Raw genomic sequence first — 25,792 nt, 5'->3', positions numbered from 1 at the left:
CTCCCAGGGTCAGGTAGGTACAGTTGGTTCACCCTCAGCGGCACAAGGGCGGCCGGGTGCAGAGAGAGTTAGGCCCAATGTTATCCTATGAGAGGTAGGGGGGTCTTGGTTGGTGGCTGCTGACTAGCAGGCCACGTGGCTGTGGGAGCTGGGCTCCTGGTCACTTATCCAGGGCAAGTGGGGAAGTAGATAGATGTAGAGGTTGCACTGCCAGGGCCACTCGGACGGCTGGGTGCAGGGTGCTTTTGAGCATTCGGGCGCTCAATTGATTTGAATGGGAAATCTCTGGTTTAGAAAAAGACTGCAAGCTCGGGGACGAAGATTCTTCAGGTGCCACCACCACTTCGAGAGGTAAGTTGGGTAGTTGGAGGATAGGTAGGTACCCCGGGATTGGGCACAGGGGGCCGCGGAGCGCCGGGTGCAGGGGTACCTTTTGGTGTCGGGAAATCTTACCCTCTGTTGATCGCGGTTGGGGGGGCACCTGGTTCTGAGGCTGCAGGCTTCTTCAGGAGTGTCGAGGGAGGTCCTTGGGTGCCGGATTCGGGGTCACAGTCGCCGTGGGGTCGTCTTTGTGGTCTTTGTTCACTCTGGCACAGGCCAGGCTTGGTGGGTGCAGAGTGTGAAGGGTTCGCGGTTCCGGGCTGCTGCCAGGGATTAGAAGTAGATTTGAGTAGAGCCTCTACTCATGGGAGTCCCAGGGGTTTAGAGTCAAAAGGTAGCCAGGTCCTCCAGGGTTTGTGAGGTTGCTGGCCACAAGAGATGCCGGGTTGGAGCAGGAGCAGGTTCGAGGGTCGACAGGCCAGAGGCTCCAACGTTTGGGAGTTGCACAGCCCTCAGTCTTTTCATGTTTCGCTCAAAGAGTGAAGGGCCCTGTAATTTCTCCTTCTCATTCACATATGAAAAGAATGAGGGCTAATCAAAAAATGAATTAGAGCTGGAAGTAGAAATGCAGCAGAAGGGCCAGCAAGCGCATTTCTAAGTTGCTCTATGAAGGATGCTTTTGTACTTGACAGATCAGTTTAATCCTACAGGTGCTCTAAAAGGAAGAATGCATTTGAGTCATCCTTGCTGAAAATCACACAGCCATTTATTCTAGGTTGCACTGAGTTTTCAGTCCTCTCCGCCTGCTAGCTTGTTGTTGCAATATGTCTCAATTCTGGAGAATTGTCTGCTATGCTGAAATGCGTGGCCCAGTTCAAATGTTCATCATATTTCCTGGAAAAATATCAAAAGGAAAACAAAGATTTGGTTTTGGGAAAATAATTTATTACACCTTGTAAAAATCAAAACTTTCACATTTGAGTCAAAAAAGACAGGCTAGGTCTCACTATTTTGCTCAGGCTGTTTAACACGTACTGCTCACAGGTGCTGTCCTGCTACCAATGGGCATGGAAGCTTTGGCCTGCTCTGTTTCCAGCCTGGGTCGGTGCACCTCTCGTTACACAACCTGAAATTCTAGAGCTCCCTCTAGAACACCATATTGATGCCCAATGCAGCATGAACACCTGATCAACACAGCTGAGTGCAGCCCAGAACCCCTGAGCTCAAGCAATCCACAAGCCTCTGCCTCCCAAGTAACTAGGACAACAGGCACACGCCACCTTGCCCAGCAAACACTGCAGCTGTCCTAATGATGAAATGCATTCCATAAGTAAGGATAATGATAAAGTAAGGTGGAATGAATTGATGGTTTACCAACCATGTTTCAAGAAAATCAATTTCACTATCCTTCAAAGAAAGGAAAAAAATGTCTTATCAAGAAGCAGTGTGAATATGGGAAGGGCCTTTAAAAAAGATGTGGAGTTTCCTAAAGTAAAAAAGAGGGTTGAACTGATTGAAGGGAGAGAGGAAGTAGGGTCGGAAAGATTGTGACGGGGAAGTGAATACAACATAAATACTAGTATTTAGAGAGTGAGAGACAGGTAGAGGGACAGAAGGGAAAGGAGAGTGAGAGTGAGAGAGAAGAGCCAGGTTAGGGCTGAGTTTCTCTTTATCTGCCAGTGACTCCCTGTAGAAGCTTGCCGGCACAATTTAGGGTGTCCTGTAGGCATCCCTTGTTATGCCGAGCCAGCCAATATTGAGAAAAATAGCATGGGTCACAATGATGGAACTCGTCTGCAACATCGGAAGTTTTAAAGTAGTATGGAGTGGGAGGGCTAGAAGAGTTACCATAAAGAATGAATACACGTCATTCTGTTCTCTAGCCTCAACAGCTGCAAGAGAGGAACTCCTGCTGGCCAAGAAGACCAATGTCAGTTCAGCTTGAACAGGTGAAAGCATGCCTGATTCTGCAAAGGTATGAGATTACACTTTTGCGTCAGAGGTGGTCAGGGGCTATTGCACATTAGGAAACCGTTTATTGAGGTCCAGTTGGATTACTCTATCTTCTACCACCTCAAAATCAGCTGCTCATGCAGTGTTCTATACCGATGAGCTATTTTGGTCCTCCCTGCCCCTTCCAGCTAGTGGGTCCCCTGACTAGGGAAAGTGATTCGAACAGATTTGCATATCTTTTCATAGGAGACTTCTTTACTTATTTTATACTGTGCCAAATCAAGGTAGATTGAGTAATGATCTTGACAGACCTATATTGGAGAACTGCAGTGTGAGAAAGTGGCTCTGTATATACTGTTCCCAAATAGGTACAGGGTGTACAGAGTCCACAGTCCCCAGAGGTTTGGCAGAGGCTAAAGTTAGATATAACCTTACTCTCTAAAGTGGTAGCTTGGTCGAGCAGTAAGGCAGTATCAGAGGACAGTGTAAAGCATTTGTTGCACACACTCAGTCAGCAAATGGTCTCACACACTCAATAACTGAACTCTAGGCCTATGGTTTATCTACAAAAAATATATGCTTGTTTTATATTAGAACCAACAATAGGTATTAAAATATACTTTCTCAGAATGAGATGCTTTATATAAATACTTTTGCAATATGCAATTGAGTTTTGTAGAAAGTTACAAGTGGTTGCAATAGGCAACAACATTTTAAACACAATAATGCATTGAGCTCAATGAAAGTTTCAAGTTATTTGCAACAGATTACTTTTAGGATTACTTTTGGATTTCCAGGACTGGATCCTAGATTCAGTCCTGGGTCAGTACTTGGAATCAAGTGATAAAAGTCGACTTAATTACTGTGATGATTTTTAGACAATATTTTGCTATTTTAAAAGTTGACAGAAAATATTTCATAGAAAACAGTCTAAGATTCCCTATGGCAGAAAATTCAAGTTGCAGGTATAGTATGTTCTCGTTACTTTTGTAATCCAGTACTGGGTGCCTAGACTCAGTACTGGGACCTTTATCCAAAACAGGTAAGAAATTACGTTTTCAGAAATTATACGATTTTTAAAGAATATTTAAAGTTTGCAGAAATTGACACTTAGAAGAAATTTCACAGAAAAACAGTCAATGATTTCCTATGGGAGAAAATTGGGTTACTGGTAAGTACAGTTGTAAGTATTTTTCAGAGTCAGTGCTGGGCACCAAGATCCAGCACTGGGAGCTCACCTAATAGCAGGTGAGTATTTTCGTTTTCGTTACTCGGCTGATTTTTGGTGAATATTTTAAGTTTTGAAAAGTCCACACTTGGAAGAAATTTCAGGAAAAACCAGTCAATGTTACCCTATGGAGAAGATTGAGTTATCGGTTTAAAGGTAAGTACTCGACTGGCAGAGTTAAGGTTCTGGGCATAGACTCAGGCGTCTCCCAGGGTCAGGTAGGTACAGTTGGTTCACCCTCAGCGGCACAAGGGCGGCCGGGTGCAGAGAGAGTTAGGCCCAATGTTATCCTATGAGAGGTAGGGGGGCCTTGGTTGGTGGCTGCTGACTAGCAGGCCACGTGGTTGTGGGAGCTGGGCTCCTGGTCACTTATCCAGGGCAAGTGGGGAAGTAGATAGATGTAGAGGTTGCACTGCCAGGGCCACTCGGACGGCTGGGTGCAGGGTGCTTTTGAGCATTCGGGCGCTCAATTGATTTGAATGGGAAATCTCTGGTTTAGAAAAAGACTGCAAGCTCGGGGACGAAGATTCTTCAGGTGCCACCACCACTTCGAGAGGTAAGTTGGGTAGTTGGAGGATAGGTAGGTACCCCGGGATTGGGCACAGGGGGCCGCGGAGCGCCGGGTGCAGGGGTACCTTTTGGTGTCGGGAAATCTTACCCTCTGTTGATCGCGGTTGGGGGGGCACCTGGTTCTGAGGCTGCAGGCTTCTTCAGGAGTGTTGAGGGAGGTCCTTGGGTGCCGGACTCGGGGTCACAGTCGCCGTGGGGTCGTCCTTGTGGTCTTTGTTCACTCTGGCACAGGCCAGGCTTGGTGGGTGCAGAGTGTGAAGGGTTCGCGGTTCCGGGCTGCCGCCAGGGATTAGAAGTAGATTTGAGTAGAGCCTCTACTCATGGGAGTCCCAGGGGTTTAGAGTCAAAAGGTAGCCAGGTCCTCCAGGGTTTGTGAGGTTGCTGGCCACAAGAGATGCCGGGTTGGAGCAGGAGCAGGTTCGAGGGTCGACAGGCCAGAGGCTCCAACGTTTGGGAGTTGCACAGCCCTCAGTCTTTTCATGTTTCGCTCAAAGAGTGAAGGGCCCTGTAATTTCTCCTTCTCATTCACATATGAAAAGAATGAGGGCTAATCAAAAAATGAATTAGAGCTGGACGTAGAAATGCAGCAGAAGGGCCAGCAAGCGCATTTCTAAGTTGCTCTATGAAGGATGCTTTTGTACTTGACAGATCAGTTTAATCCTACAGGTGCTCTAAAAGGAAGAATGCATGTGAGTCATCCTTGCTGAAAATCACACAGCCATTTATTCTAGGTTGCACTGAGTTTTCAGTCCTCTCCGCCTGCTAGCTTGTTGTTGCAATATGTCTCAATTCTGGAGAATTGTCTGCTATGCTGAAATGCGTGGCCCAGTTCAAATGTTCATCATATTTCCTGGAAAAATATCAAAAGGAAAACAAAGATTTGGTTTTGGGAAAATAATTTATTACACCTTGTAAAAATCAAAACTTTCACATTTGAGTCAAAAAAGACAGGCTAGGTCTCACTATTTTGCTCAGGCTGTTTTACACGTACTGCTCACAGGTGCTGTCCTGCTACCAATGGGCATGGAAGCTTTGGCCTGCTCTGTTTCCAGCCTGGGTCGGTGCACCTCTCGTTACACAACCTGAAATTCTAGAGCTCCCTCTAGAACACCATATTGATGCCCAATGCAGCATGGACACCTGATCAACACAGCTGAGTGCAGCCCAGAACCCCTGAGCTCAAGCAATCCACAAGCCTCTGCCTCCCAAGTAACTAGGACAACAGGCACACGCCACCTTGCCCGGCAAACACTGCAGCTGTCCTAATGATGAAATGCATTCCATAAGTAAGGATAATGATAAAGTAAGGTGGAATGAATTGATCGTTTACCAACCATGTTTCAAGAAAATCAATTTCACTATCCTTCAAAGAAAGGAAAAAAATGTCTTATCAAGAAGCAGTGTGAATATGGGAAGGGCCTTTAAAAAAGATGTGGAGTTTCCTAAAGTAAAAAAGAGGGTTGAACTGATTGAAGGGAGAGAGGAAGTAGGGTCGGAAAGATTGTGACGGGGAAGTGAATACAACATAAATACTAGTATTTAGAGAGTGAGAGACAGGTAGAGGGACAGAAGGGAAAGGAGAGTGAGAGTGAGAGAGAAGAGCCAGGTTAGGGCTGAGTTTCTCTTTATCTGCCAGTGACTCCCTGTAGAAGCTTGCCGGCACAATTTAGGGTGTCCTGTAGGCATCCCTTGTTATGCCGAGCCAGCCAATATTGAGAAAAATAGCATGGGTCACAATGATGGAACTCGTCTGCAACATCGGAAGTTTTAAAGTAGTATGGAGTGGGAGGGCTAGAAGAGTTACCATAAAGAATGAATACACGTCATTCTGTTCTCTAGCCTCAACAGCTGCAAGAGAGGAACTCCTGCTGGCCAAGAAGACCAATGTCAGTTCAGCTTGAACAGGTGAAAGCATGCCTGATTCTGCAAAGGTATGAGATTACACTTTTGCGTCAGAGGTGGTCAGGGGCTATTGCACATTAGGAAACCGTTTATTGAGGTCCAGTTGGATTACTCTATCTTCTACCACCTCAAAATCAGCTGCTCATGCAGTGTTCTATACCGATGAGCTATTTTGGTCCTCCCTGCCCCTTCCAGCTAGTGGGTCCCCTGACTAGGGAAAGTGATTCAAACAGATTTGCATATCTTTTCATAGGAGACTTCTTTACTTATTTTATACTGTGCCAAATCAAGGTAGATTGAGTAATGATCTTGACAGACCTATATTGGAGAACTGCAGTGTGAGAAAGTGGCTCTGTATATACTGTTCCCAAATAGGTACAGGGTGTACAGAGTCCACAGTCCCCAGAGGTTTGGCAGAGGCTAAAGTTAGATATAACCTTACTCTCTAAAGTGGTAGCTTGGTCGAGCAGTAAGGCAGTATCAGAGGACAGTGTAAAGCATTTGTTGCACACACTCAGTCAGCAAATGGTCTCACACACTCAATAACTGAACTCTAGGCCTATGGTTTATCTACAAAAAATATATGCTTGTTTTATTTTAGAACCAACAATAGGTATTAAAATATACTTTCTCAGAATGAGATGCTTTATATAAATACTTTTGCAATATGCAATTGACTTTTGTAGAAAGTTACAAGTGGTTGCAATAGGCAACAACATTTTAAACACAATAATGCATTGAGCTCAATGAAAGTTTCAAGTTATTTGCAACAGATTACTTTTAGGATTACTTTTGGATTTCCAGGACTGGATCCTAGATTCAGTCCTGGGTCAGTACTTGGAATCAAGTGATAAAAGTCGACTTAATTACTGTGATGATTTTTAGACAATATTTTGCTATTTTAAAAGTTGACAGAAAATATTTCATAGAAAACAGTCTAAGATTCCCTATGGCAGAAAATTCAAGTTGCAGGTATAGTATGTTCTCGTTACTTTTGTAATCCAGTACTGGGTGCCTAGACTCAGTACTGGGACCTTTATCCAAAACAGGTAAGTAATTACGTTTTCAGAAATTATACGATTTTTAAAGAATATTTAAAGTTTGCAGAAATTGACACTTAGAAGAAATTTCACAGAAAAACAGTCAATGATTTCCTATGGGAGAAAATTGGGTTACTGGTAAGTACAGTTGTAAGTATTTTTCAGAGTCAGTGCTGGGCACCAAGATCCAGCACTGGGAGCTCACCTAATAGCAGGTGAGTATTTTCGTTTTCGTTACTCGGCTGATTTTTGGTGAATATTTTAAGTTTTGAAAAGTCCACACTTGGAAGAAATTTCAGGAAAAACCAGTCAATGTTACCCTATGGAGAAGATTGAGTTATCGGTTTAAAGGTAAGTACTCGACTGGCAGAGTTAAGGTTCTGGGCATAGACTCAGGCGTCTCCCAGGGTCAGGTAGGTACAGTTGGTTCACCCTCAGCGGCACAAGGGCGGCCGGGTGCAGAGAGAGTTAGGCCCAATGTTATCCTATGAGAGGTAGGGGGGCCTTGGTTGGTGGCTGCTGACTAGCAGGCCACGTGGTTGTGGGAGCTGGGCTCCTGGTCACTTATCCAGGGCAAGTGGGGAAGTAGATAGATGTAGAGGTTGCACTGCCAGGGCCACTCGGACGGCTGGGTGCAGGGTGCTTTTGAGCATTCGGGCGCTCAATTGATTTGAATGGGAAATCTCTGGTTTAGAAAAAGACTGCAAGCTCGGGGACGAAGATTCTTCAGGTGCCACCACCACTTCGAGAGGTAAGTTGGGTAGTTGGAGGATAGGTAGGTACCCCGGGATTGGGCACAGGGGGCCGCGGAGCGCCGGGTGCAGGGGTACCTTTCGGTGTCGGGAAATCTTACCCTCTGTTGATCGCGGTTGGGGGGGCACCTGGTTCTGAGGCTGCAGGCTTCTTCAGGAGTGTTGAGGGAGGTCCTTGGGTGCCGGACTCGGGGTCACAGTCGCCGTGGGGTCGTCCTTGTGGTCTTTGTTCACTCTGGCACAGGCCAGGCTTGGTGGGTGCAGAGTGTGAAGGGTTCGCGGTTCCGGGCTGCCGCCAGGGATTAGAAGTAGATTTGAGTAGAGCCTCTACTCATGGGAGTCCCAGGGGTTTAGAGTCAAAAGGTAGCCAGGTCCTCCAGGGTTTGTGAGGTTGCTGGCCACAAGAGATGCCGGGTTGGAGCAGGAGCAGGTTCGAGGGTCGACAGGCCAGAGGCTCCAGCGTTTGGGAGTTGCACAGCCCTCAGTCTTTTCATGTTTCGCTCAAAGAGTGAAGGGCCCTGTAATTTCTCCTTCTCATTCACATATGAAAAGAATGAGGGCTAATCAAAAAATGAATTAGAGCTGGACGTAGAAATGCAGCAGAAGGGCCAGCAAGCGCATTTCTAAGTTGCTCTATGAAGGATGCTTTTGTACTTGACAGATCAGTTTAATCCTACAGGTGCTCTAAAAGGAAGAATGCATTTGAGTCATCCTTGCTGAAAATCACACAGCCATTTATTCTAGGTTGCACTGAGTTTTCAGTCCTCTCCGCCTGCTAGCTTGTTGTTGCAATATGTCTCAATTCTGGAGAATTGTCTGCTATGCTGAAATGCGTGGCCCAGTTCAAATGTTCATCATATTTCCTGGAAAAATATCAAAAGGAAAACAAAGATTTGGTTTTGGGAAAATAATTTATTACACCTTGTAAAAATCAAAACTTTCACATTTGAGTCAAAAAAGAGAGGCTAGGTCTCACTATTTTGCTCAGGCTGTTTTACATGTACTGCTCACAGGTGCTGTCCTGCTACCAATGGGCATGGAAGCATTTGGTCTGCTCTGTTTCCAGCCTGGGTCGGTGCACCTCTCGTTACACAACCTGAAATTCTAGAGCTCCCTCTAGAACACCATATTGATGCCCAATGCAGCATGGACACCTGATTAACACAGCTGAGTGCAGCCCAGAACCCCTGAGCTCAAGCAATTCACAAGCCTCAGCCTCCCAAGTAACTAGGACAACAGGCACACGCCACCTTGCCCGGCAAACACTGCAGCTGTCCTAATGATGAAATGCATTCCATAAGTAAGGATAATGATAAAGTAAGGTGGAATGAATTGATGGTTTACCAACCATGTTTCAAGAAAATCAATTTCACTATCCTTCAAAGAAAGGAAAAAAATGTCTTATCAAGAAGCAGTGTGAATATGGGAAGGGCCTTTAAAAAAGATGTGGAGTTTCCTAAAGTAAAAAAGAGGGTTGAACTGATTGAAGGGAGAGAGGAAGTAGGGTCGGAAAGATTGTGACGGGGAAGTGAATACAACATAAATACTAGTATTTAGAGAGTGAGAGACAGGTAGAGGGACAGAAGGGAAAGGAGAGTGAGAGTGAGAGAGAAGAGCCAGGTTAGGGCTGAGTTTCTCTTTATCTGCCAGTGACTCCCTGTAGAAGCTTGCCGGCACAATTTAGGCTGTCCTGTAGGCATCCCTTGTTATGCCGAGCCAGCCAATATTGAGAAAAATAGCATGGGTCACAATGATGGAACTCGTCTGCAACATCGGAAGTTTTAAAGTAGTATGGAGTGGGAGGGCTAGAAGAGTTACCATAAAGAATGAATACACGTCATTCTGTTCTCTAGCCTCAACAGCTGCAAGAGAGGAACTCCTGCTGGCCAAGAAGACCAATGTCAGTTCAGCTTGAACAGGTGAAAGCATGCCTGATTCTGCAAAGGTATGAGATTACACTTTTGCGTCAGAGGTGGTCACGGGCTATTGCACATTAGGAAACCGTTTATTGAGGTCCAGTTGGATTACTCTATCTTCTACCACCTCAAAATCAGCTGCTCATGCAGTGTTCTATACCGATGAGCTATTTTGGTCATTCCTGCCCCTTCCAGCTAGTGGGTCCCCTGACTAGGGAAAGTGATTCGAACAGATTTGCATATCTTTTCATAGGAGACTTCTTTACTTATTTTATACTGTGCCAAATCAAGGTAGATTGAGTAATGATCTTGACAGACCTATATTGGAGAACTGCAGTGTGAGAAAGTGGCTCTGTATATACTGTTCCCAAATAGGTACAGGGTGTACAGAGTCCACAGTCCCAGAGGTTTGGCAGAGGCTAAAGTTAGATATAACCTTACTCTCTAAAGTGGTAGCTTGGTCGAGCAGTAAGGCAGTATCAGAGGACAGTGTAAAGCATTTGTTGCACACACTCAGTCAGCAATGGTCTCACACACTCAATAACTGAACTCTAGGCCAATGGTTTATCTACAAAAAATATATGCTTGTTTTATTTTAGAACCAACAATAGGTATTAAAATATACTTTCTCAGAATGAGATGCTTTATATAAATACTTTTGCAATATGCAATTGACTTTTGTAGAAAGTTACAAGTGGTTGCAATAGGCAAGAACATTTTAAACACAATAATGCATTGAGCTCAATGGAAGTTTCAAGTTATTTGCAACAGATTACTTTTAGGATTACTTTTGGATTTCCAGGACTGGATCCTAGATTCAGTCCTGGGTCAGTACTTGGAATCAAGTGATAAAAGTCGACTTAATTACTGTGATGATTTTTAGACAATATTTTGCTATTTTAAAAGTTGACAGAAAATATTTAATGGAAAACAGTCTAAGATTCCCTATGGCAGAAAATTCAAGTTGCAGGTATAGTATGTTCTCGTTACTTTTGTAATCCAGTACTGGGTGCCTAGACTCAGTACTGGGACCTTTATCCAAAACAGGTAAGTAATTACGTTTTCAGAAATTATACGATTTTTAAAGAATATTTAAAGTTTGCAGAAATTGACACTTCGAAGAAATTTCACAGAAAAACAGTCAATGATTTCCTATGGGAGAAAATTGGGTTACTGGTAAGTACAGTTGTAAGTATTTTTCAGAGTCAGTGCTGGGCACCAAGATCCAGCACTGGGAGCTCACCTAATAGCAGGTGAGTATTTTCGTTTTCGTTACTCGGCTGATTTTTGGTGAATATTTTAAGTTTTGAAAAGTCCACACTTGGAAGAAATTTCAGGAAAAACCAGTCAATGTTACCCTATGGAGAAGATTGAGTTATCGGTTTAAAGGTAAGTACTCGACTGGCAGAGTTAAGGTTCTGGGCATAGACTCAGGCGTCTCCCAGGGTCAGGTAGGTACAGTTGGTTCACCCTCAGCGGCACAAGGGCGGCCGGGTGCAGAGAGAGTTAGGCCCAATGTTATCCTATGAGAGGTAGGGGGGTCTTGGTTGGTGGCTGCTGACTAGCAGGCCACATGGCTGTGGGAGCTGGGCTCCTGGTCACTTATCCAGGGCAAGTGGGGAAGTAGATAGATGTAGAGGTTGCACTGCCAGGGCCACTCGGACGGCTGGGTGCAGGGTGCTTTTGAGCATTCGGGCGCTCAATTGATTTGAATGGGAAATCTCTGGTTTAGAAAAAGACTGCAAGCTCGGGGACGAAGATTCTTCAGGTGCCACCACCACTTCGAGAGTTAAGTTGGGTAGTTGGAGGATAGGTAGGTACCCCGGGATTGGGCACAGGGGGCCGCGGAGCGCCGGGTGCAGGGGTACCTTTTGGTGTCGGGAAATCTTACCCTCTGTTGATCGCGGTTGGGGGGGCACCTGGTTCTGAGGCTGCAGGCTTCTTCAGGAGTGTCGAGGGAGGTCCTTGGGTGCCGGACTCGGGGTCACAGTCGCCGTGGGGTCGTCCTTGTGGTCTTTGTTCACTCTGGCACAGGCCAGGCTTGGTGGGTGCAGAGTGTGAAGGGTTCGCGGTTCCGGGCTGCTGCCAGGGATTAGAAGTAGATTTGAGTAGAGCCTCTACTCATGGGAGTCCCAGGGGGTTAGAGTCAAAAGGTAGCCAGGTCCTCCAGGGTTTGTGAGGTTGCTGGCCACAAGAGATGCCGGGTTGGAGCAGGAGCAGGTTCGAGGGTCGACAGGCCAGAGGCTCCAACGTTTGGGAGTTGCACAGCCCTCAGTCTTTTCATATTTCGCTCAAAGAGTGAAGGGCCCTGTAATTTCTCCTTCTCATTCACATATGAAAAGAATGAGGGCTAATCAAAAAATGAATTAGAGCTGGACGTAGAAATGCAGCAGAAGGGCCAGCAAGCGCATTTCTAAGTTGCTCTATGAAGGATGCTTTTGTACTTGACAGATCAGTTTAATCCTACAGGTGCTCTAAAAGGAAGAATGCATTTGAGTCATCCTTGCTGAAAATCACACAGCCATTTATTCTAGGTTGCACTGAGTTTTCAGTCCTCTCCGCCTGCTAGCTTGTTGTTGCAATATGTCTCAATTCTGGAGAATTGTCTGCTATGCTGAAATGCGTGGCCCAGTTCAAATGTTCATCATATTTCCTGGAAAAATATCAAAAGGAAAACAAAGATTTGGTTTTGGGAAAATAATTTATTACACCTTGTAAAAATCAAAACTTTCACATTTGAGTCAAAAAAGAGAGGCTAGGTCTCACTATTTTGCTCAGGCTGTTTTACACGTACTGCTCACAGGTGCTGTCCTGCTACCAATGGGCATGGAAGCATTTGGTCTGCTCTGTTTCCAGCCTGGGTCGGTGCACCTCTTGTTACACAACCTGAAATTCTAGAGCTCCCTCTAGAACACCATATTGATGCCCAATGCAGCATGGACACCTGATTAACACAGCTGAGTGCAGCCCAGAACCCCTGAGCTCAAGCAATCCACAAGCCTCTGCCTCCCAAGTAACTAGGACAACAGGCACACGCCACCTTGCCCGGCAAACACTGCAGCTGTCCTAATGATGAAATGCATTCCATAAGTAAGGATAATGATAAAGTAAGGTGGAATGAATTGATGGTTTACCAACCATGTTTCAAGAAAATCAATTTCACTATCCTTCAAAGAAAGGAAAAAAATGTCTTATCAAGAAGCAGTGTGAATATGGGAAGGGCCTTTAAAAAAGATGTGGAGTTTCCTAAAGTAAAAAAGAGGGTTGAACTGATTGAAGGGAGAGAGGAAGTAGGGTCGGAAAGATTGTGACGGGGAAGTGAATACAACATAAATACTAGTATTTAGAGAGTGAGAGACAGGTAGAGGGACAGAAGGGAAAGGAGAGTGAGAGTGAGAGAGAAGAGCCAGGTTAGGGCTGAGTTTCTCTTTATCTGCCAGTGACTCCCTGTAGAAGCTTGCCGGCACAATTTAGGCTGTCCTGTAGGCATCCCTTGTTATGCCGAGCCAGCCAATATTGAGAAAAATAGCATGGGTCACAATGATGGAACTCGTCTGCAACATCGGAAGTTTTAAAGTAGTATGGAGTGGGAGGGCTAGAAGAGTTACCATAAAGAATGAATACACGTCATTCTGTTCTCTAGCCTCAACAGCTGCAAGAGAGGAACTCCTGCTGGCCAAGAAGACCAATGTCAGTTCAGCTTGAACAGGTGAAAGCATGCCTGATTCTGCAAAGGTATGAGATTACACTTTTGCGTCAGAGGTGGTCACGGGCTATTGCACATTAGGAAACCGTTTATTGAGGTCCAGTTGGATTACTCTATCTTCTACCACCTCAAAATCAGCTGCTCATGCAGTGTTCTATACCGATGAGCTATTTTGGTCATTCCTGCCCCTTCCAGCTAGTGGGTCCCCTGACTAGGGAAAGTGATTCGAACAGATTTGCATATCTTTTCATAGGAGACTTCTTTACTTATTTTATACTGTGCCAAATCAAGGTAGATTGAGTAATGATCTTGACAGACCTATATTGGAGAACTGCAGTGTGAGAAAGTGGCTCTGTATATACTGTTCCCAAATAGGTACAGGGTGTACAGAGTCCACAGTCCCAGAGGTTTGGCAGAGGCTAAAGTTAGATATAACCTTACTCTCTAAAGTGGTAGCTTGGTCGAGCAGTAAGGCAGTATCAGAGGACAGTGTAAAGCATTTGTTGCACACACTCAGTCAGCAATGGTCTCACACACTCAATAACTGAACTCTAGGCCAATGGTTTATCTACAAAAAATATATGCTTGTTTTATTTTAGAACCAACAATAGGTATTAAAATATACTTTCTCAGAATGAGATGCTTTATATAAATACTTTTGCAATATGCAATTGACTTTTGTAGAAAGTTACAAGTGGTTGCAATAGGCAAGAACATTTTAAACACAATAATGCATTGAGCTCAATGGAAGTTTCAAGTTATTTGCAACAGATTACTTTTAGGATTACTTTTGGATTTCCAGGACTGGATCCTAGATTCAGTCCTGGGTCAGTACTTGGAATCAAGTGATAAAAGTCGACTTAATTACTGTGATGATTTTTAGACAATATTTTGCTATTTTAAAAGTTGACAGAAAATATTTAATAGAAAACAGTCTAAGATTCCCTATGGCAGAAAATTCAAGTTGCAGGTATAGTATGTTCTCGTTACTTTTGTAATCCAGTACTGGGTGCCTAGACTCAGTACTGGGACCTTTATCCAAAACAGGTAAGTAATTACGTTTTCAGAAATTATACGATTTTTAAAGAATATTTAAAGTTTGCAGAAATTGACACTTAGAAGAAATTTCACAGAAAAACAGTCAATGATTTCCTATGGGAGAAAATTGGGTTACTGGTAAGTACAGTTGTAAGTATTTTTCAGAGTCAGTGCTGGGCACCAAGATCCAGCACTGGGAGCTCACCTAATAGCAGGTGAGTATTTTCGTTTTCGTTACTCGGCTGATTTTTGGTGAATATTTTAAGTTTTGAAAAGTCCACACTTGGAAGAAATTTCAGGAAAAACCAGTCAATGTTACCCTATGGAGAAGATTGAGTTATCGGTTTAAAGGTAAGTACTCGACTGGCAGAGTTAAGGTTCTGGGCATAGACTCAGGCGTCTCCCAGGGTCAGGTAGGTACAGTTGGTTCACCCTCAGCGGCACAAGGGCGGCCGGGTGCAGAGAGAGTTAGGCCCAATGTTATCCTATGAGAGGTAGGGGGGTCTTGGTTGGTGGCTGCTGACTAGCAGGCCACGTGGCTGTGGGAGCTGGGCTCCTGGTCACTTATCCAGGGCAAGTGGGGAAGTAGATAGATGTAGAGGTTGCACTGCCAGGGCCACTCGGACGGCTGGGTGCAGGGTGCTTTTGAGCATTCGGGCGCTCAATTGATTTGAATGGGAAATCTCTGGTTTAGAAAAAGACTGCAAGCTCGGGGACGAAGATTCTTCAGGTGCCACCACCACTTCGAGAGGTAAGTTGGGTAGTTGGAGGATAGGTAGGTACCCCGGGATTGGGCACAGGGGGCCGCGGAGCGCCGGGTGCAGGGGTACCTTTTGGTGTCGGGAAATCTTACCCTCTGTTGATCGCGGTTGGGGGGGCACCTGGTTCTGAGGCTGCAGGCTTCTTCAGGAGTGTCGAGGGAGGTCCTTGGGTGCCGGACTCGGGGTCACAGTCGCCGTGGGGTCGTCCTTGTGGTCTTTGTTCACTCTGGCACAGGCCAGGCTTGGTGGGTGCAGAGTGTGAAGGGTTCGCGGTTCCGGGCTGCTGCCAGGGATTAGAAGTAGATTTGAGTAGAGCCTCTACTCATGGGAGTCCCAGGGGTTTAGAGTCAAAAGGTAGCCAGGTCCTCCAGGGTTTGTGAGGTTGCTGGCCACAAGAGATGCCGGGTTGGAGCAGGAGCAGGTTCGAGGGTCGACAGGCCAGAGGCTCCAACGTTTGGGAGTTGCACAGCCCTCAGTCTTTTCATATTTCGCTCAAAGAGTGAAGGGCCCTGTAATTTCTCCTTCTCATTCACATATGAAAAGAATGAGGGCTAATCAAAAAATGAATTAGAGCTGGACGTAGAAATGCAGCAGAAGGGCCAGCAAGCGCATTTCTAAGTTGCTCTATGAAGGATGCTTTTGTACTTGACAGATCAGTTTAATCCTACAGGTGCTCTAAAAGGAAGAATGCATTTGACTCATCCTTGCTGAAAATCACACAGCCATTTATTCTAGGTTGCACTGAGTTTTCAGTCCTCTCCGCCTGCTAGCTTGTTGTTGCAATATGTCTCAATTCTGGAGAATTGTCTGCTATGCTGAAATGCGTGGCCCAGTTCAAATGTTCATCATATTTCCTGGAAAAATATCAAAAGGAAAACAAAGATTTGGTTTTGGGTAAATAATTTATTACACCTTGTAAAAATCAAAACTTTCACATTTGAGTCAAAAAAGAGAGGCTAGGTCTCACTATTTTGCTCAGGCTGTTTTACACGTACTGCTCACAGGTGCTGTCCTGCTACCAATGGGCATGGAAGCTTTGGCCTGCTCTGTTTCCAGCCTGGGTCGGTGCACCTCTCGTTACACAACCTGAAATTCTAGAGCTCCCTCTAGAACACCATATTGATGCCCAATGCAGCATGGACACCTGATCAACACAGCTGAGTGCAGCCCAGAACCCCTGAGCTCAAGCAATCCACAAGCCTCTGCCTCCCAAGTAACTAGGACAACAGGCACACGCCACCTTGCCCGGCAAACACTGCAGCTGTCCTAATGATGAAATGCATTCCATAAGTAAGGATAATGATAAAGTAAGGTGGAATGAATTGATGGTTTACCAACCATGTTTCAAGAAAATCAATTTCACTATCCTTCAAAGAAAGGAAAAAAATGTCTTATCAAGAAGCAGTGTGAATATGGGAAGGGCCTTTAAAAAAGATGTGGAGTTTCCTAAAGTAAAAAAGAGGGTTGAACTGATTGAAGGGAGAGAGGAAGTAGGGTCGGAAAGATTGTGACGGGGAAGTGAATACAACAGAAATACTAGTATTTAGAGAGTGAGAGACAGGTAGAGGGACAGAAGGGAAAGGAGAGTGAGAGTGAGAGAGAAGAGCCAGGTTAGGGCTGAGTTTCTCTTTATCTGCCAGTGACTCCCTGTAGAAGCTTGCCGGCACAATTTAGGCTGTCCTGTAGGCATCCCTTGTTATGCCGAGCCAGCCAATATTGAGAAAAATAGCATGGGTCACAATGATGGAACTCGTCTGCAACATCGGAAGTTTTAAAGTAGTATGGAGTGGGAGGGCTAGAAGAGTTACCATAAAGAATGAATACACGTCATTCTGTTCTCTAGCCTCAACAGCTGCAAGAGAGGAACTCCTGCTGGCCAAGAAGACCAATGTCAGTTCAGCTTGAATTGGTGAAAGCATGCCTGATTCTGTAAAGGTATGAGATTACACTTTTGCGTCAGAGGTGGTCAGGGGCTATTGCACATTAGGAAACCGTTTATTGAGGTCCAGTTGGATTACTCTATCTTCTACCACCTCAAAATCAGCTGCTCATGCAGTGTTCTATACCGATGAGCTATTTTGGTCCTCCCTGCCCCTTCCAGCTAGTGGGTCCCCTGACTAGGGAAAGTGATTCGAACAGATTTGCATATCTTTTCATAGGAGACTTCTTGACTTATTTTATACTGTGCCAAATCAAGGTAGATTGAGTAATGATCTTGACAGACCTATATTGGAGAACTGCAGTGTGAGAAAGTGGCTCTGTATATACTGTTCCCAAATAGGTACAGGGTGTACAGAGTCCACAGTCCCCAGAGGTTTGGCAGAGGCTAAAGTTAGATATAACCTTACTCTCTAAAGTGGTAGCTTGGTCGAGCAGTAAGGCAGTATCAGAGGACAGTGTAAAGCATTTGTTGCACACACTCAGTCAGCAAATGGTCTCACACACTCAATAACTGAACTCTAGGCCAATGGTTTATCTACAACAAAATATATGCTTGTTTTATTTTAGAACCAACAATAGGTATTAAAATATACTTTCTCAGAATGAGATGCTTTATATAAATACTTTTGCAATATGCAATTGAATTTTGTAGAAAGTTACAAGTGGTTGCAATAGGCAACAACATTTTAAACACAATAATGCATTGAGCTCAATGGAAGTTTCAAGTTATTTGCAACAGATTACTTTTAGGATTACTTTTGGATTTCCAGGACTGGATCCTAGATTCAGTCCTGGGTCAGTACTTGGAATCAAGTGATAAAAGTCGACTTAATTACTGTGATGATTTTTAGACAATATTTTGCTATTTTAAAAGTTGACAGAAAATATTTAATAGAAAACAGTCTAAGATTCCCTATGGCAGAAAATTCAAGTTGCAGGTATAGTATGTTCTCGTTACTTTTGTAATCCAGTACTGGGTGCCTAGACTCAGTACTGGGACCTTTATCCAAAACAGGTAAGTAATTACGTTTTCAGAAATTATACGATTTTTAAAGAATATTTAAAGTTTGCAGAAATTGACACTTAGAAGAAATTTCACAGAAAAACAGTCAATGATTTCCTATGGGAGAAAATTGGGTTACTGGTAAGTACAGTTGTAAGTATTTTTCAGAGTCAGTGCTGGGCACCAAGATCCAGCACTGGGAGCTCACCTAATAGCAGGTGAGTATTTTTTCGTTTTCGTTACTCGGCTGATTTTTGGTGAATATTTTAAGTTTTGAAAAGTCCACACTTGGAAGAAATTTCAGGAAAAACCAGTCAATGTTACCCTATGGAGAAGATTGAGTTATCGGTTTAAAGGTAAGTACTCGACTGGCAGAGTTAAGGTTCTGGGCATAGACTCAGGCGTCTCCCAGGGTCAGGTAGGTACAGTTGGTTCACCCTCAGCGGCACAAGGGCGGCCGGGTGCAGAGAGAGTTAGGCCCAATGTTATCCTATGAGAGGTAGGGGGGCCTTGGTTGGTGGCTGCTGACTAGCAGGCCACGTGGCTGTGGGAGCTGGGCTCCTGGTCACTTTTCCAGGGCAAGTGGGGAAGTAGATAGATGTAGAGGTTGCACTGCCAGGGCCACTCGGACGGCTGGGTGCAGGGTGCTTTTGAGCATTCGGGCGCTCAATTGATTTGAATGGGAAATCTCTGGTTAAGAAAAAGACTACAAGCTCGGGGACGAAGATTCTTCAGGTGCTACCACCACTTCGAGAGGTAAGTTGGGTAGTTGGAGGATAGGTAGGTACCCCGGGATTGGGCACAGGGGGCCGCGGAGCGCCGGGTGCAGGGGTACCTTTTGGTGTCGGGAAATCTTACCCTCTGTTGATCGCGGTTGGGGGGGCACCTGGTTCTGAGGCTGCAGGCTTCTTCAGGAGTGTCGAGGGAGGTCCTTGGGTGCCGGACTCGGGGTCACAGTCGCCGTGGGGTCGTCCTTGTGGTCTTTGTTCACTCTGGCACAGGCCAGGCTTGGTGGGTGCAGAGTGTGAAGGGTTCGCGGTTCCGGGCTGCTGCCAGGGATTAGAAGTAGATTTGAGTAGAGCCTCTACTCATGGGAGTCCCAGGGGTTTAGAGTCAAAAGGTAGCCAGGTCCTCCAGGGTTTGTGAGGTTGCTGGCCACAAGAGATGCCGGGTTGGAGCAGGAGCAGGTTCGAGGGTCGACAGGCCAGAGGCTCCAACGTTTGGGAGTTGCACAGCCCTCAGTCTTTTCATGTTTCGCTCAAAGAGTGAAGGGCCCTGTAATTTCTCCTTCTCATTCACATATGAAAAGAATGAGGGCTAATCAAAAAATGAATTAGAGCTGGACGTAGAAATGCAGCAGAAGGGCCAGCAAGCGCATTTCTAAGTTGCTCTATGAAGGATGCTTTTGTACTTGACAGATCAGTTTAATCCTACAGGTGCTCTAAAAGGAAGAATGCATTTGAGTCATCCTTGCTGAAAATCACACAGCCATTTATTCTAGGTTGCACTGAGTTTTCAGTCCTCTCCGCCTGCTAGCTTGTTGTTGCAATATGTCTCAATTCTGGAGAATTGTCTGCTATGCTGAAATGCGTGGCCCAGTTCAAATGTTCATCATATTTCCTGGAAAAATATCAAAAGGAAAACAAAGATTTGGTTTTGGGAAAATAATTTATTACACCTTGTAAAAATCAAAACTTTCACATTTGAGTCAAAAAAGAGAGGCTAGGTCTCACTATTTTGCTCAGGCTGTTTCACACGTACTGCTCACAGGTGCTGTCCTGCTACCAATGGGCATGGAAGCATTTGGCCTGCTCTGTTTCCAGCCTGGGTCGGTGCACCTCTCGTTACACAACCTGAAATTCTAGAGCTCCCTCTAGAACACCATATTGATGCCCAATGCAGCATGGACACCTGATCAACACAGCTGAGTGCAGCCCAGAACCCCTGAGCTCAAGCAATCCACAAGCCTCTGCCTCCCAAGTAACTAGGACAACAGGCACACGCCACCTTGCCCGGCAAACACTGCAGCTGTCCTAATGATGAAATGCATTCCATAAGTAAGGATAATGATAAAGTAAGGTGGAATGAATTGATGGTTTACCAACCATGTTTCAAGAAAATCAATTTCACTATCCTTCAAAGAAAGGAAAAAAATGTCTTATCAAGAAGCAGTGTGAATATGGGAAGGGCCTTTAAAAAAGATGTGGAGTTTCCTAAAGTAAAAAAGAGGGTTGAACTGATTGAAGGGAGAGAGGAAGTAGGGTCGGAAAGATTGTGACGGGGAAGTGAATACAACATAAATACTAGTATTTAGAGAGTGAGAGACAGGTAGAGGGACAGAAGGGAAAGGAGAGTGAGAGTGAGAGAGAAGAGCCAGGTTAGGGCTGAGTTTCTCTTTATCTGCCAGTGACTCCCTGTAGAAGCTTGCCGGCACAATTTAGGCTGTCCTGTAGGCATCCCTTGTTATGCCGAGCCAGCCAATATTGAGAAAAATAGCATGGGTCACAATGATGGAACTCGTCTGCAACATCGGAAGTTTTAAAGTAGTATGGAGTGGGAGGGCTAGAAGAGTTACCATAAAGAATGAATACACGTCATTCTGTTCTCTAGCCTCAACAGCTGCAAGAGAGGAACTCCTGCTGGCCAAGAAGACCAATGTCAGTTCAGCTTGAACAGGTGAAAGCATGCCTGATTCTGCAAAGGTATGAGATTACACTTTTGCGTCAGAGGTGGTCAGGGGCTATTGCACATTAGGAAACCGTTTATTGAGGTCCAGTTGGATTACTCTATCTTCTACCACCTCAAAATCAACTGCTCATGCAGTGTTCTATACCGATGAGCTATTTTGGTCCTCCCTGCCCCTTCCAGCTAGTGGGTCCCCTGACTAGGGAAAGTGATTCGAACAGATTTGCATATCTTTTCATAGGAGACTTCTTTACTTATTTTATACTGTGCCAAATCAAGGTAGATTGAGTAATGATCTTGACAGACCTATATTGGAGAACTGCAGTGTGAGAAAGTGGCTCTGTATATATTGTTCCCAAATAGGTACAGGGTGTACAGAGTCCACAGTCCCCAGAGGTTTGGCAGAGGCTAAAGTTAGATATAACCTTACTCTCTAAAGTGGTAGCTTGGTCGAGCAGTAAGGCAGTATCAGAGGACAGTGTAAAGCATTTGTTGCACACACTCAGTCAGCAAATGGTCTCACACACTCAATAACTGAACTCTAGGCCAATGGTTTATCTACAAAAAATATATGCTTGTTTTATTTTAGAACCAACAATAGGTATTAAAATATACTTTCTCAGAATGAGATGCTTTATATAAATACTTTTGCAATATGCAATTGACTTTTGTAGAAAGTTACAAGTGGTTGCAATAGGCAACAACATTTTAAACACAATAATGCATTGAGCTCAATGGAAGTTTCAAGTTATTTGCAACAGATTACTTTTAGGATTACTTTTGGATTTCCAGGACGGGATCCTAGATTCAGTCCTGGGTCAGTACTTGGAATCAAGTGATAAAAGTCGACTTAATTACTGTGATGATTTTTAGACAATATTTTGCTATTTTAAAAGTTGACAGAAAATATTTCATAGAAAACAGTCTAAGATTCCCTATGGCAGAAAATTCAAGTTGCAGGTATAGTATGTTCTCGTTACTTTTGTAATCCAGTACTGGGTGCCTAGACTCAGTACTGGGACCTTTATCCAAAACAGGTAAGTAATTACGTTTTCAGAAATTATACGATTTTTAAAGAATATTTAAAGTTTGCAGAAATTGACACTTAGAAGAAATTTCACAGAAAAACAGTCAATGATTTCCTATGGGAGAAAATTGGGTTACTGGTAAGTACAGTTGTAAGTATTTTTCAGAGTCAGTGCTGGGCACCAAGATCCAGCACTGGGAGCTCACCTAATAGCAGGTGAGTATTTTCGTTTTCGTTACTCGGCTGATTTTTGGTGAATATTTTAAGTTTTGAAAAGTCCACACTTGGAAGAAATTTCAGGAAAAACCAGTCAATGTTACCCTATGGAGAAGATTGAGTTATCGGTTTAAAGGTAAGTACTCGACTGGCAGAGTTAAGGTTCTGGGCATAGACTCAGGCGTCTCCCAGGGTCAGGTAGGTACAGTTGGTTCACCCTCAGCGGCACAAGGGCGGCCGGGTGCAGAGAGAGTTAGGCCCAATGTTATCCTATGAGAGGTAGGGGGGTCTTGGTTGGTGGCTGCTGACTAGCAGGCCACGTGGCTGTGGGAGCTGGGCTCCTGGTCACTTATCCAGGGCAAGTGGGGAAGTAGATAGATGTAGAGGTTGCACTGCCAGGGCCACTCGGACGGCTGGGTGCAGGGTGCTTTTGAGCATTCGGGCGCTCAATTGATTTGAATGGGAAATCTCTGGTTTAGAAAAAGACTGCAAGCTCGGGGACGAAGATTCTTCAGGTGCCACCACCACTTCGAGAGGTAAGTTGGGTAGTTGGAGGATAGGTAGGTACCCCGGGATTGGGCACAGGGGGCCGCGGAGCGCCGGGTGCAGGGGTACCTTTTGGTGTCGGGAAATCTTACCCTCTGTTGATCGCGGTTGGGGGGGCACCTGGTTCTGAGGCTGCAGGCTTCTTCAGGAGTGTCGAGGGAGGTCCTTGGGTGCCGGACTCGGGGTCACAGTCGCCGTGGGGTCGTCCTTGTGGTCTTTGTTCACTCTGGCACAGGCCAGGCTTGGTGGGTGCAGAGTGTGAAGGGTTCGCGGTTCCGGGCTGCTGCCAGGGATTAGAAGTAGATTTGAGTAGAGCCTCTACTCATGGGAGTCCCAGGGGTTTAGAGTCAAAAGGTAGCCAGGTCCTCCAGGGTTTGTGAGGTTGCTGGCCACAAGAGATGCCGGGTTGGAGCAGGAGCAGGTTCGAGGGTCGACAGGCCAGAGGCTCCAACGTTTGGGAGTTGCACAGCCCTCAGTCTTTTCATATTTCGCTCAAAGAGTGAAGGGCCCTGTAATTTCTCCTTCTCATTCACATATGAAAAGAATGAGGGCTAATCAAAAAATGAATTAGAGCTGGACGTAGAAATGCAGCAGAAGGGCCAGCAAGCGCATTTCTAAGTTGCTCTATGAAGGATGCTTTTGTACTTGACAGATCAGTTTAATCCTACAGGTGCTCTAAAAGGAAGAATGCATTTGACTCATCCTTGCTGAAAATCACACAGCCATTTATTCTAGGTTGCACTGAGTTTTCAGTCCTCTCCGCCTGCTAGCTTGTTGTTGCAATATGTCTCAATTCTGGAGAATTGTCTGCTATGCTGAAATGCGTGGCCCAGTTCAAATGTTCATCATATTTCCTGGAAAAATATCAAAAGGAAAACAAAGATTTGGTTTTGGGTAAATAATTTATTACACCTTGTAAAAATCAAAACTTTCACATTTGAGTCAAAAAAGAGAGGCTAGGTCTCACTATTTTGCTCAGGCTGTTTTACACGTACTGCTCACAGGTGCTGTCCTGCTACCAATGGGCATGGAAGCTTTGGCCTGCTCTGTTTCCAGCCTGGGTCGGTGCACCTCTCGTTACACAACCTGAAATTCTAGAGCTCCCTCTAGAACACCATATTGATGCCCAATGCAGCATGGACACCTGATCAACACAGCTGAGTGCAGCCCAGAACCCCTGAGCTCAAGCAATCCACAAGCCTCTGCCTCCCAAGTAACTAGGACAACAGGCACACGCCACCTTGCCCGGCAAACACTGCAGCTGTCCTAATGATGAAATGCATTCCATAAGTAAGGATAATGATAAAGTAAGGTGGAATGAATTGATGGTTTACCAACCATGTTTCAAGAAAATCAATTTCACTATCCTTCAAAGAAAGGAAAAAAATGTCTTATCAAGAAGCAGTGTGAATATGGGAAGGGCCTTTAAAAAAGATGTGGAGTTTCCTAAAGTAAAAAAGAGGGTTGAACTGATTGAAGGGAGAGAGGAAGTAGGGTCGGAAAGATTGTGACGGGGAAGTGAATACAACAGAAATACTAGTATTTAGAGAGTGAGAGACAGGTAGAGGGACAGAAGGGAAAGGAGAGTGAGAGTGAGAGAGAAGAGCCAGGTTAGGGCTGAGTTTCTCTTTATCTGCCAGTGACTCCCTGTAGAAGCTTGCCGGCACAATTTAGGCTGTCCTGTAGGCATCCCTTGTTATGCCGAGCCAGCCAATATTGAGAAAAATAGCATGGGTCACAATGATGGAACTCGTCTGCAACATCGGAAGTTTTAAAGTAGTATGGAGTGGGAGGGCTAGAAGAGTTACCATAAAGAATGAATACACGTCATTCTGTTCTCTAGCCTCAACAGCTGCAAGAGAGGAACTCCTGCTGGCCAAGAAGACCAATGTCAGTTCAGCTTGAATTGGTGAAAGCATGCCTGATTCTGTAAAGGTATGAGATTACACTTTTGCGTCAGAGGTGGTCAGGGGCTATTGCACATTAGGAAACCGTTTATTGAGGTCCAGTTGGATTACTCTATCTTCTACCACCTCAAAATCAGCTGCTCATGCAGTGTTCTATACCGATGAGCTATTTTGGTCCTCCCTGCCCCTTCCAGCTAGTGGGTCCCCTGACTAGGGAAAGTGATTCGAACAGATTTGCATATCTTTTCATAGGAGACTTCTTGACTTATTTTATACTGTGCCAAATCAAGGTAGATTGAGTAATGATCTTGACAGACCTATATTGGAGAACTGCAGTGTGAGAAAGTGGCTCTGTATATACTGTTCCCAAATAGGTACAGGGTGTACAGAGTCCACAGTCCCCAGAGGTTTGGCAGAGGCTAAAGTTAGATATAACCTTACTCTCTAAAGTGGTAGCTTGGTCGAGCAGTAAGGCAGTATCAGAGGACAGTGTAAAGCATTTGTTGCACACACTCAGTCAGCAAATGGTCTCACACACTCAATAACTGAACTCTAGGCCAATGGTTTATCTACAACAAAATATATGCTTGTTTTATTTTAGAACCAACAATAGGTATTAAAATATACTTTCTCAGAATGAGATGCTTTATATAAATACTTTTGCAATATGCAATTGAATTTTGTAGAAAGTTACAAGTGGTTGCAATAGGCAACAACATTTTAAACACAATAATGCATTGAGCTCAATGGAAGTTTCAAGTTATTTGCAACAGATTACTTTTAGGATTACTTTTGGATTTCCAGGACTGGATCCTAGATTCAGTCCTGGGTCAGTACTTGGAATCAAGTGATAAAAGTCGACTTAATTACTGTGATGATTTTTAGACAATATTTTGCTATTTTAAAAGTTGACAGAAAATATTTAATAGAAAACAGTCTAAGATTCCCTATGGCAGAAAATTCAAGTTGCAGGTATAGTATGTTCTCGTTACTTTTGTAATCCAGTACTGGGTGCCTAGACTCAGTACTGGGACCTTTATCCAAAACAGGTAAGTAATTACGTTTTCAGAAATTATACGATTTTTAAAGAATATTTAAAGTTTGCAGAAATTGACACTTAGAAGAAATTTCACAGAAAAACAGTCAATGATTTCCTATGGGAGAAAATTGGGTTACTGGTAAGTACAGTTGTAAGTATTTTTCAGAGTCAGTGCTGGGCACCAAGATCCAGCACTGGGAGCTCACCTAATAGCAGGTGAGTATTTTTTCGTTTTCGTTAC

The 25,792-nt window shown here is 44.6% G+C and overlaps 7 non-coding genes across 7 annotated transcripts; all 7 read right to left on the bottom strand.

Annotated features, from left to right (window-relative positions):
* Nucleotides 1-1,311: 1,311 nt before the first annotated feature.
* LOC146854467 (signal recognition particle RNA) lies at nucleotides 1,312-1,611 on the bottom strand. Its single transcript, XR_014981684.1, has one exon.
* Nucleotides 1,612-5,018: 3,407 nt separating this feature from the next.
* LOC146854466 (signal recognition particle RNA) lies at nucleotides 5,019-5,318 on the bottom strand. Its single transcript, XR_014959289.1, has one exon.
* A 3,407-nt stretch (nucleotides 5,319-8,725) lies between these two features.
* Nucleotides 8,726-9,026, bottom strand: LOC146854465 (signal recognition particle RNA). Its single transcript, XR_014981761.1, has one exon.
* A 3,405-nt stretch (nucleotides 9,027-12,431) lies between these two features.
* LOC146854464 (signal recognition particle RNA) lies at nucleotides 12,432-12,732 on the bottom strand. Its single transcript, XR_014981705.1, has one exon.
* A 3,405-nt stretch (nucleotides 12,733-16,137) lies between these two features.
* LOC146854463 (signal recognition particle RNA) lies at nucleotides 16,138-16,437 on the bottom strand. Its single transcript, XR_014959078.1, has one exon.
* Nucleotides 16,438-19,847: 3,410 nt separating this feature from the next.
* Nucleotides 19,848-20,148, bottom strand: LOC146854462 (signal recognition particle RNA). Its single transcript, XR_014981605.1, has one exon.
* Nucleotides 20,149-23,555: 3,407 nt separating this feature from the next.
* Nucleotides 23,556-23,855, bottom strand: LOC146854461 (signal recognition particle RNA). The gene has a single exon (XR_014959076.1).
* Nucleotides 23,856-25,792: the final 1,937 nt, after the last annotated feature.

The sequence above is a fragment of the Triturus cristatus genome, chromosome 4_1 (genome assembly GCF_964204655.1).
Source record: "Triturus cristatus chromosome 4_1, aTriCri1.1, whole genome shotgun sequence".
Taxonomy (NCBI): Eukaryota; Metazoa; Chordata; class Amphibia; order Caudata; family Salamandridae; genus Triturus; species Triturus cristatus.
Note: the sequence above shows the minus strand (reverse complement) of the source record. Positions and strands in the feature narration are given on the sequence as shown.